The sequence below is a fragment of the Aedes aegypti genome, unplaced genomic scaffold (assembly GCF_002204515.2).
Source record: "Aedes aegypti strain LVP_AGWG unplaced genomic scaffold, AaegL5.0 Primary Assembly AGWG_AaegL5_hic_scaff_2347_PBJ_arrow, whole genome shotgun sequence".
In the NCBI taxonomy this organism is placed as follows: Eukaryota; Metazoa; Arthropoda; class Insecta; order Diptera; family Culicidae; genus Aedes; species Aedes aegypti.
This window is the reverse complement of record NW_018735869.1, coordinates 9,985-19,596: the sequence shown is the minus strand read 5'-3', so window position 1 is coordinate 19,596 and position 9,612 is coordinate 9,985. Positions and strand designations below refer to the sequence as shown.

General features: G+C 37.7%; 1 non-coding gene across 1 annotated transcript; it reads right to left on the bottom strand.

The window, feature by feature from the left end:
* Nucleotides 1-2,930: 2,930 nt before the first annotated feature.
* On the bottom strand, nt 2,931-3,004 carry Trnas-aga. The gene has a single exon. It is a non-coding gene; the product is annotated as a tRNA-Ser (tRNA).
* Nucleotides 3,005-9,612: the final 6,608 nt, after the last annotated feature.

Genomic DNA, 9,612 nt, shown 5'->3' with positions numbered 1-9,612 from the left:
TAATACTTAGACAAAATGCTGGAAAATTTCTAGAAAAAAAGATGTGTTCGAAAAACCCATCAAGATATTTTGTATTTCATGACCAGGTGAAGGTATTCTAGCAGGGTTTGTTAACCCGTATAGGCCTGAGTGAAAGCAAAAATACTCAAACCCTCACCTCTAAGCGAATTCTTAACGGATTCAAATGATTTTTTGTCAGTTCACTGGCACATTTCTAGTTCTAGAAGTGGCCAGAGGAACTCGGAAATATTCCTGTGCCGGAGTTTCGGTGAGTCACTGGGTCAAGTGATCTTGATTTTTTCTTGTTTTTTTTTTGTGAGCATATTTTCAAAAATATATTAGCTATTGTGCTAAAAACAGATCTGTAACAATTTTGTCACTTCACAACTACATTAGACAAAGTGTGCACGTGCTCAAAGTTGACCCTTCAGCGCCCAAAAGTCAACTGTTGTAGATTAAAATTTTATTTCGATGGAAGGTGAAATGTTATGCAAAATCTTGTTTTTTTGAAAATCATATATAGAAGATAAACGGCTGTTATAATTTGATGGTAGATTGGTCGTGTAACTGTAATATGTAACTGTTTGAACCGGTTTTTATTATACCGGTTCGCTTTTTAATCGGTAAAACAATTTCAATTTTTGTTTAATACAATAACCGGTGAAGTTTGGTGTTTTAATTTGACGGCAGTTTAACCTCATAGGTAATTGTAATGTTTAACTTCTTGAAGCGATTAATTTTATCGATTCACTTTTAAGCCAGTAACATAATACATGTTTATTTAAGATTTCATCTGGTAAACTTTGTAAAGGTAAAAATAATTTATTTCAAAAGATATCCGGTAAAATTTGCTGTCACAAATTGAAGGCATTTAGTCGTACGTTTAGTGAACCGGTTCATGTCACTGATTATAATGTGAAATAACGAAATCAGCTTACAAGGGAACATGTATAATTTGTGATCTTCTTCGGTTAGACGTATTTTTATTATAATAAAATAGACGTGTAAGGTTAAATCTTGTTTTTAATGAACCTGTTCATTATTCCGGTTCACTCTTGAATTCAATAATTTCACTTCATTATGGGTCTGTTCGCTGATTTCTAATTTTATTATACGCTAGAATGTGTATTTAGTAACCGTTTTGTTTCACGATATTTCTGAAACGGTTAGTGGCAAAAGTTTAGTAGTACTGTTTTTCATAAAAGTCATAAAAATTGCCCAAGTTAGAGCTTCTGGTAGTCCGCACTGGGATGAAATTTTAATACCGTAAGTATTACAAATAACATTATATTGTAGTCATTTTCCAAAGATTTTTTCGGGTTGCCCAAAGTCAAAAGTAGGCAGCCGAAAGATTATTTAAGTTAAAAAAAAACGGTATGTTGTAGGTGGGTGATTCGTTCAGCAAAGTTGTTTTACTTTCAGAAGTTATACAGATGCAGCAGAAACATCAATCACTCACAACTTACTGTTTTCGAATTGTTTTAATAAATCTTTCAGTTATTTACAAGCCCTAATATTACTATATAATTTTTTGATTACTTTATCATAGTTTTTGCATTAGTTTAACTTAAAAAGTGCCTATTTCCACTTTAAAACTACTTCAATGGTAGACTTACGCAATGCGGCAAGTTCCATGTATTTAGAGATTAACGAAATTATTTATATTCACTAATATCAAAACATCCCAGACAACCAGAATGTACATATAACGAAATCACCTTTCGCGTCATGCGATGTTATATGTGCAAAGTTTCACGTATAAGATGCTGCGAAAAGCCTAATACGTACAAAAATGGAGGCGATATACGTACATATATTATATGATGAAAATAGCATGCAATGCGAGTGTGCAGTTTTATTGCGAACTAATCTGTACTCTTACACGACTGAATTATCATAACAAAAAATATTTGACAGCTGCTACGGATTGATCCGACTTACATTGTACAAGTATACGGGACGAAACGAATTGTTCATATGAACTCATAAAATAGCGTTTAATGCGAGGAAACTCATTATATATGTCAATAATTGAATATATCCATTTCAACGCTTCAAAAGAGAATAATAAAATATATTCCCTTCATATGACTTATAAAAAACGTTTCTATTACGTACCGTAAAACGGGGTAACTTTGATAATGCGGGTAACTTTGATAGTGCGATACCCAACATACTGAACGAAATACGAAGTTTCTGTCAATTAGTTAAGAAAACGAATGCAAAAGTAAAGAGTATTATATGACACTTCATGTCAAAGCTATTTTCGTTGAAATCAAGTGCATTTGAGGATTTTTATGCAAATATTAAAAATTAACAAGAATTTGCATTTTTGCAACGCTTACAAACAATCTGTTTACGATCACTATTTGATAAAGTCATAATGAGTCGTCACTTACCCATGATAGGCTAGTTATAGTAGAACATGAATTCGGTCTCAAATCTCTTAGCGAAAACCAATTTTTACAAACTGGGACCATTTTTGTAATCTAAGTCAGAAATTTCCATATAGCGTTAAACGCCTAGAGGTATGCAACGCCCTATAAATGTCCGTAATTCATTCAATCTTGTTCGATTTATACTGCATTATCAAAGTTACCCCAAAACAGAAAACCGACTTTCGATATATGAAAAATTAGGTATCCATTCAGAATAAATCTTTTGGCAATCATCAAGTGCAATCGATAGCTAGGATGTCAGTACTTGTTTTAAAAATATAAATTGTAATTCTTTGAAACAGCATGCATAAATATGAGTTTTCTTCGAAAAATTATCAAAGTTACCCGTTTTACGGTACTCATTTTTTATTATTCATGAAAGTTAGAAATTTAAGACGTTTATTTAACAACTACCGAAAAGCTAAAAATTACATATAATTTGCAATTGGATTAGATGGACAAATTGATGGGATGATTTGCGAAAAAGTTGCACGTCTTCTCAGTGAGAATCGAACTCACGACTCCCCGATCTCTAGTTGGGCGCGTTACCACTACGCCATGAGGACTTCATGAACGAGAAAAGTCGTGTGTTCAATTCTCACTGAGAAGACGTGTAACTTTTTCGCAAATCTTCACATCAATTTGTCCATCTAATCCAATTGCAAATTATATGTAATGTTTAGCTTTTCGGTAGTTGTTAAACTTCCACACGGCTGGTTAGCCGTAAACCACGATTCATAATTGAAAACAAGTATTTCATGTTCCGTAACCGGTCGTTTGAGAACGTCGCGACCCATTGGAAGCTCACACAATAGGAACCTCAGCCAGCGCAGTTGCTGGCTAGTGTAGTGTGCTATTCCTATACTAAAAAAAACAATGCGCTCTCGGCTAGGCATTGGATATATATAGAAAGCGTTGTGTTTGGATGGGCATCTAATTTCTTCGAAAGAGGTGCACTTTGCGAAAAAGGACCACGTGATTATTGAGCTGAAATCGAATTCAGGTTAACTTCTGCGTTCATGTTCTCATGGCGTAATGTTAACGCGCCCCAACTAGAGATCGGGGCGTCGTGAGTTCGATTCTCACTGAGAAGACGTGTAACTTTTTCGCAATTTCACATCAATTTGTCCATCTAATCCAATGCAAATTATATGTAATGTTTAGCTTTAGGTAGTTGTTAAACTTCCATTCGGCTGGTTAGCCGTAAACCCGATTCATAATTAAAAACAAGTAAGTTTATTTAAGTTCTATCATAATAATTTTCCATTGGTAATTTTTCTTCATCTCAAGAAGAAAAAAAAATGGAATAACATACCGTTTTGATTCATATTACGCACAGCTTCAAAACTCTGGACACTTCACTTTGCAGGCGATACATTTCACATAAATTGTTTCAATTTTTGCCTTTCAAAGGTTTGCACTTTCGAGGCTCGTTTTAATTAGCATTTTTCACAGATATCTATGCAAATTTAAGATCCCCAACTGCCTCAGACGTCTCTCCAGTGGATTGACGATTTCATTAGATGATTTGACTTTTCTATTTATGATTTTCATGAGCTTTCCGGAATACGAATCAAAATGTCCGGAATATGAAGTAAAAGTAAGAAAGCGTCCAGAACAATAATCATGAAATTTCTGCACATTTCTATTTATTTTAAAAATTATTAATATGCGGAATTAAAAATTTTAGAACTACCATTCGAAAAATAAGGCTTGATAACGCGGAGGAATCAAACTGGATTATTTATTGTTTATGCTTTCTGATGCGTTATACTTCACTGAAGCCCTAAGTGTCCGTATTATGAATCAAAACGGTACTGTGTCCAAAAATATACCATTTTAAAAATTTTCTGTCAAATTTTTAAACTTTGTTGTCATCAATCTAACTATATATTTCGCAAAATCACGTTTATTAATTTGCTAATTTGCGATTTTTTTTAGTTAGAAGAAACTAAACGTAATCGAATAATAAAACTTGACCTTATGAGATTCCGTGGAATTCTGCGTTATTTCTCTTTCGAACGGTATTTGACGGAATCATTCAAAATATCGCATACCCTTAACGGTGTGTTGTCGTCATTTCGCTCAGGTTCATCGTTCCGCTGCGCTTCCAGCATTGCCCCCCGGACCAAATCCTTCGCAGCACGCTTTATGTCTCTCTCGCGGGTAACTATTTCATTTCCGTCGTCATAACAAGGGCCATGCAGTAGAAGTATACTTACAATTCGACCATATAGAGCATCCCCTCGGAGCTGTACGTTTCGAGCAGCTCGACGATGTGGGGATGTTTCAGCATGTGACATATTGTTGCTTCCCGTTTCAGATCTGTTTGGAGTAGAAGTAAGAAAAAAAGGCAAAGAACAACATTATAATCCATTGAAGCATAAGAGGAGCGCTGGAGAGACAAAAAAGAACGTTGCAAATAATCGAGATGTATCACCAGCCAGCCAGCAGCAAGTAAAGCCTCGTCACATATCCTTGCCAGCAAAACAGACAGACGGATTGGCAGATAGGCATATTGCGCTGTCTGGTGTGGTGTTAAGCCAAGAGTAGAAGCGCACTTCATCTTCCCACGCACTATGGGCCAGATATCGAAATTTCACGACATAATTCCAAGAATTTAAATTTAGAGACGGACACCGTTTTCAGCCATTTACCTGGGCTTAAGGACAAAACATCGAATGAAAAAAAAGGAGCAAAACTTCGAGAGGACAATAAGTCGAATTATTTTTTTTTTTACAAAGAAGGGTGTTTAAAATTTGAGATCGTCGATCAGAATGGCACATTTTCTCAATAATAAGAAATCCATTTGATCAAAACAAATGAATTTTTGTCACGAAATTTGGATTTCTAGCCCATAATTCCACGCGGGGGTTCATATTCTCAGTAAGCCATCAAGCTCATTCCCTCTGATCCATCTATCTCCCACCCACACTGCGTCGACATCGTCACAGTGCCCACGGCGAAACCAAGCTGATAGATGGGGTTGAGATCAGCGGTGAAATTGAGTCGAAAATGGCACCGTCGTCGTCGTCTGATAACAAATTCATTCATTCGTGTGTGACACACACATGGTTGATGCGATAAGCGAAAAAGTTTCACTGTTGACTGGGAAATTCCCATCGCAGTTAACGACACTTGGCTGACATGGTTGCCTGTAATGTAGTGGCCGTTGGTAATTGTTAACTGATTTGCAATGGTTGCGAGAAGATAAACAGTTCTAGTTTGCTGTTATAAGGATTTGAAGTTTTGAAGTTTACATGCAAACGATGAAATACGTAGTCTAAACTTAAGAAATTTGATTCGTTCCAACAAATTTGAAGGCTATTCTACTGGTTTTGCTCTTCTAAACATAGGAAAAGCATTCGACAGTTTTTGGCAAGAAGGCTTGATTGTAAAATTAAAAAAAAATTATTTTCCAACATACATTAATAGAATAATACAAAGTTATCTGTCAAACTGTACACTTCAGGTTAATTATCAGAATTCCAAGTCTCAAAGACTTCCTGTAGGAGCTGATGTTGAATATTGTCACATATGACTTACCTGAGTTACCTCAGGGATGTCATAAATCTAATGCTTGCAAAAATCAACTTATAATATTTGTGGATCAAAAAGATATTTACACAAATTCCTTGAATAGTAGTGGAAAATTTAGGTTCCTTTATTTACAAAAACTACTAACAGCATTAAAAAACGACAGCGTAGTTGATCACATGCGAACTCAATCAAAATCGAAAAATGAAATTATGGTATCTTGCTCATGCAACATCTTTTCCAAATTCTTTGCCTTGATTTGAGCAAATTGTTTCCAATCAACCACCCGACTGCTGCAAATTCTGTTTTGCATGGCTGATGCGGATGCAAATCGGGATGCGGTCAACAGTCATGATGGATCAGATTTCCCATTTTCATGGCTCTATATCTCACATTTTTCCTCCGCAAACGGTTTCTCCCAACGGAAAAGCATTTGGGTCCTCTTGGCAGCGGCAGTTGACTGAGTACTAAATCGCCCCAACGCTGTTGAGGGTTCGGAATCAATTCCACACCAACCGAGATGCTTCTGCAACGGAAGGGACAATCAGGAAAGCAATATGCTGATGAAGCGGCTTCACAATTTTATATGTAAGTAAAAGCCAGAAGCGGACTATGAAGCAACGGAGGAATGAAGCTACTCATCCATATGCATCATCTTTTATGCTGTTGATACTGACTGTAGAGGGCTTCATTTGAGAGAGCATATAGCGGATGGTGGAGGAACGGGAAAGCTGCACCCATCATCATCAGAACTTTAAACAAGAATTGAGCAACATGTCGCTCATCAGGAAACATCGCGGGGACAAGATAATCAGAATGTGAAGGTTTCATAGCTAGCTTGAACAAACATATGAGATTCAGCTGATATTTTTGTGGTGGATTGTGCTTCCCATCATGTTTACACCGAAAGAAAATAGCTTTCAATTTGCAATCCAACCTTAACATTCAATGTCAAGAGTGAAGTAGAGTCATTGATCGAGATGGATCATCATAATTATACATCTAAGCTTAATTCGCAGTCACAACACGTGGTTTCACTTCACGAGAAATACATGTCACAAGTTTTAAGAAGGTAAACAAATTATTGATGAAATATCGGCAAAGCAGTCTTTTTTGTTAAAAACGAGTTTTATTATTTAACCAGACGTTTTGACGCTGGTATGGCGTCTTCTTCAGGGGAAAAATGATACGCCATACCAGCGTCGAAACGTCGGGTTAAATAATAAAACTCGTTTTTAACAAAAAAGACTGCGTTGCCGATATTTCATCAATCATTGAAAATACAGTCGAACTCTCAATAGGTAAACAAATGATTTAATAATATCAAGCAGATCTCTATCAAGCTCTACCTTAACTGGACGTACCTATTTCTCCACTTTTGACCATGAGCTTCGTTCTTGTAGAGTGCGATTTTCCTTCGAGTGCAGTGTTTAACCAGCTATCGGAGAAACTGCCTACTCTTTCTGAACCTAATAACTCTTTCAGCCAATTGGCCCTTTTGGCCTTCCGATCTTTTAAGCTATCAACTTTTCGGCCGGACAACGTTCAAGCTAACGACATTCTGCTTCGAGGCATTACTGCTTATTCCTATTGGGAGCATTAGTCTTAACGATAACCCATTCGACATCTGCATTTAGCAAAATGGCATTCTGGCTAACGCCCTAAATGCTTATCTTTGACAGATACGCGTATTTTGATTACCACTTGCAGTCTTCTTCAGTGTCAGTTACTCGTATCCAGTGGATACGTATCTCATCAAAGTAATCAATGGAACACGTTTAGAGTTTTGGAAAATGCGTACTGTGGTGAGTAAAGGAACTTCTTGTTATGGGTCACTGCACCACAATCTTCCTCGATTTTACTCTTACATAAAATTTGTAAACAACAAGGATAGTAAACGTCAAAATCCCATAGAAAATCAAAACATTGCAGAGCCCTGTAAGGCTCTCGCACCCTTCTCTATCCATAAACAAGATCAAATGGGATTTTTTTGTTTCCGTATGAAAACAATCCATATGCGTGCGTGTGCTGGAAAGAAAAAGATGAACAAACGTCAGATTACCTTATTATACACGGAGCAGCAAATCAACCCAACTTTGACTTCTTTTGACGCAATTCGGCTCTTCCGTGGGATAACCCAAATTTGGGTTAACTGATTCATACCTATCATTAGGTTGTTTCCATTTGACCAGTGTTGTGAAAAACTCAATTTCTCACAACTCATGCTTGAGATTTTTCATGCGTGAGTTGTCAATCATGCAACTCAGCAGTCAAAAAATCATGGATGAGTTGGATCACCTTTTTGACTCATTGTCTCGTATTTCCACAGTTTACTCACACACGGCAATAATTTCTTGTTAAACTGGTAAAATTATAATAATCCTTTCTAACGTAAACAACAACATTCGGGCTTCACGAGTTTTTGCCGGGTTTTGCGACTGAATCATCTTTTACGGTTTGAGTTAATTGAGTTGATTTTGCATCAAAATCTCAAGCGTGAGATTTGCCAAGCAGATCTCTAATGAGTTTGCTCTCACGGGAGAGCGTATTGATTGAGATTTTGAGTGTGAGTCTATCAACACTGCATTTGACCAGGGCTGGCATCTCCTCAGTGAAAACAGAAAAACACAAAGAGCGCGCTCTTTGTGTTGATCATGAATTTGAGTGCAGTGCGACAGCTACACTTTCTCACTGGTTCTTACCTCTTTGACGCCTCTTTGTGTTTCTGCTCTCGCTGCAATGCATCCTTCGACACAAAGTGTTGATGGAAAATGGTGAACACACACTCTTTGTGTGGCTCATTGAGTACCAACCGAATGCTTCTATAGGAGCTTCTATTGGAATATATGGGAGAATTGTTGGAACGGGACCGACGAGTAGGTAACGGAAATCGATGTCCGATGTCATTTTGGAATTCAAGATGGCGACTTCCGGTTTACAGAAATCCCTTCAAACCCCAGCAATATGGGTATTTTTGGAACGGGACCGACGAGTAGATGCCGGAAATCGATGTCCGTTTTCGTTTTGGAATCCAAGATGGCGACTTCCGGTTTGTGAAAATCACTTAAAACCCCATCGCAATATGGGTATTTTGGAACCGGGGCGGACGAGTAGATGACAGGAAATCGGATGTCCGACGTGCCATATTTCGGAAATCCAAGATGGCGACTTCCGGTTGTGTGCAAATCACTTCAAACCCCATGGGCAATATGGGTATTTTTGGTAACGAGGCCGACGAGTGAGGATCGACGGAATGCGATGTCCGGTGTTCATTTGGGATCCGAAGATGGCGACGTGTCCGGTTGTGAAAATCACTTAAAACCCATGCTATTATGGGTTATTTTTGGAACGGGGACCAGACGAGTAGATGACGCGAAATCGAGTCGTTCCCGGTGTCGTTTATGGAATCCAAGATGGCGACTTCCGCGTTGGTGAAAATCGACCTTCAAACCCATGCATATGGGTATATTTCTGGGGGAACGCGGGCCGCGAGTAGATGAGCGGAAATCGATGGTCCCGAGTGTCGTTTTTGGAATCCAAGATTGGCGACCTTCCCGGGTCGTTTGTGAAATCCACATTAAAACCCATGCAATATGGGTATTTTTGGAACGGGGCCGACGAGTAGATGACAGAAATC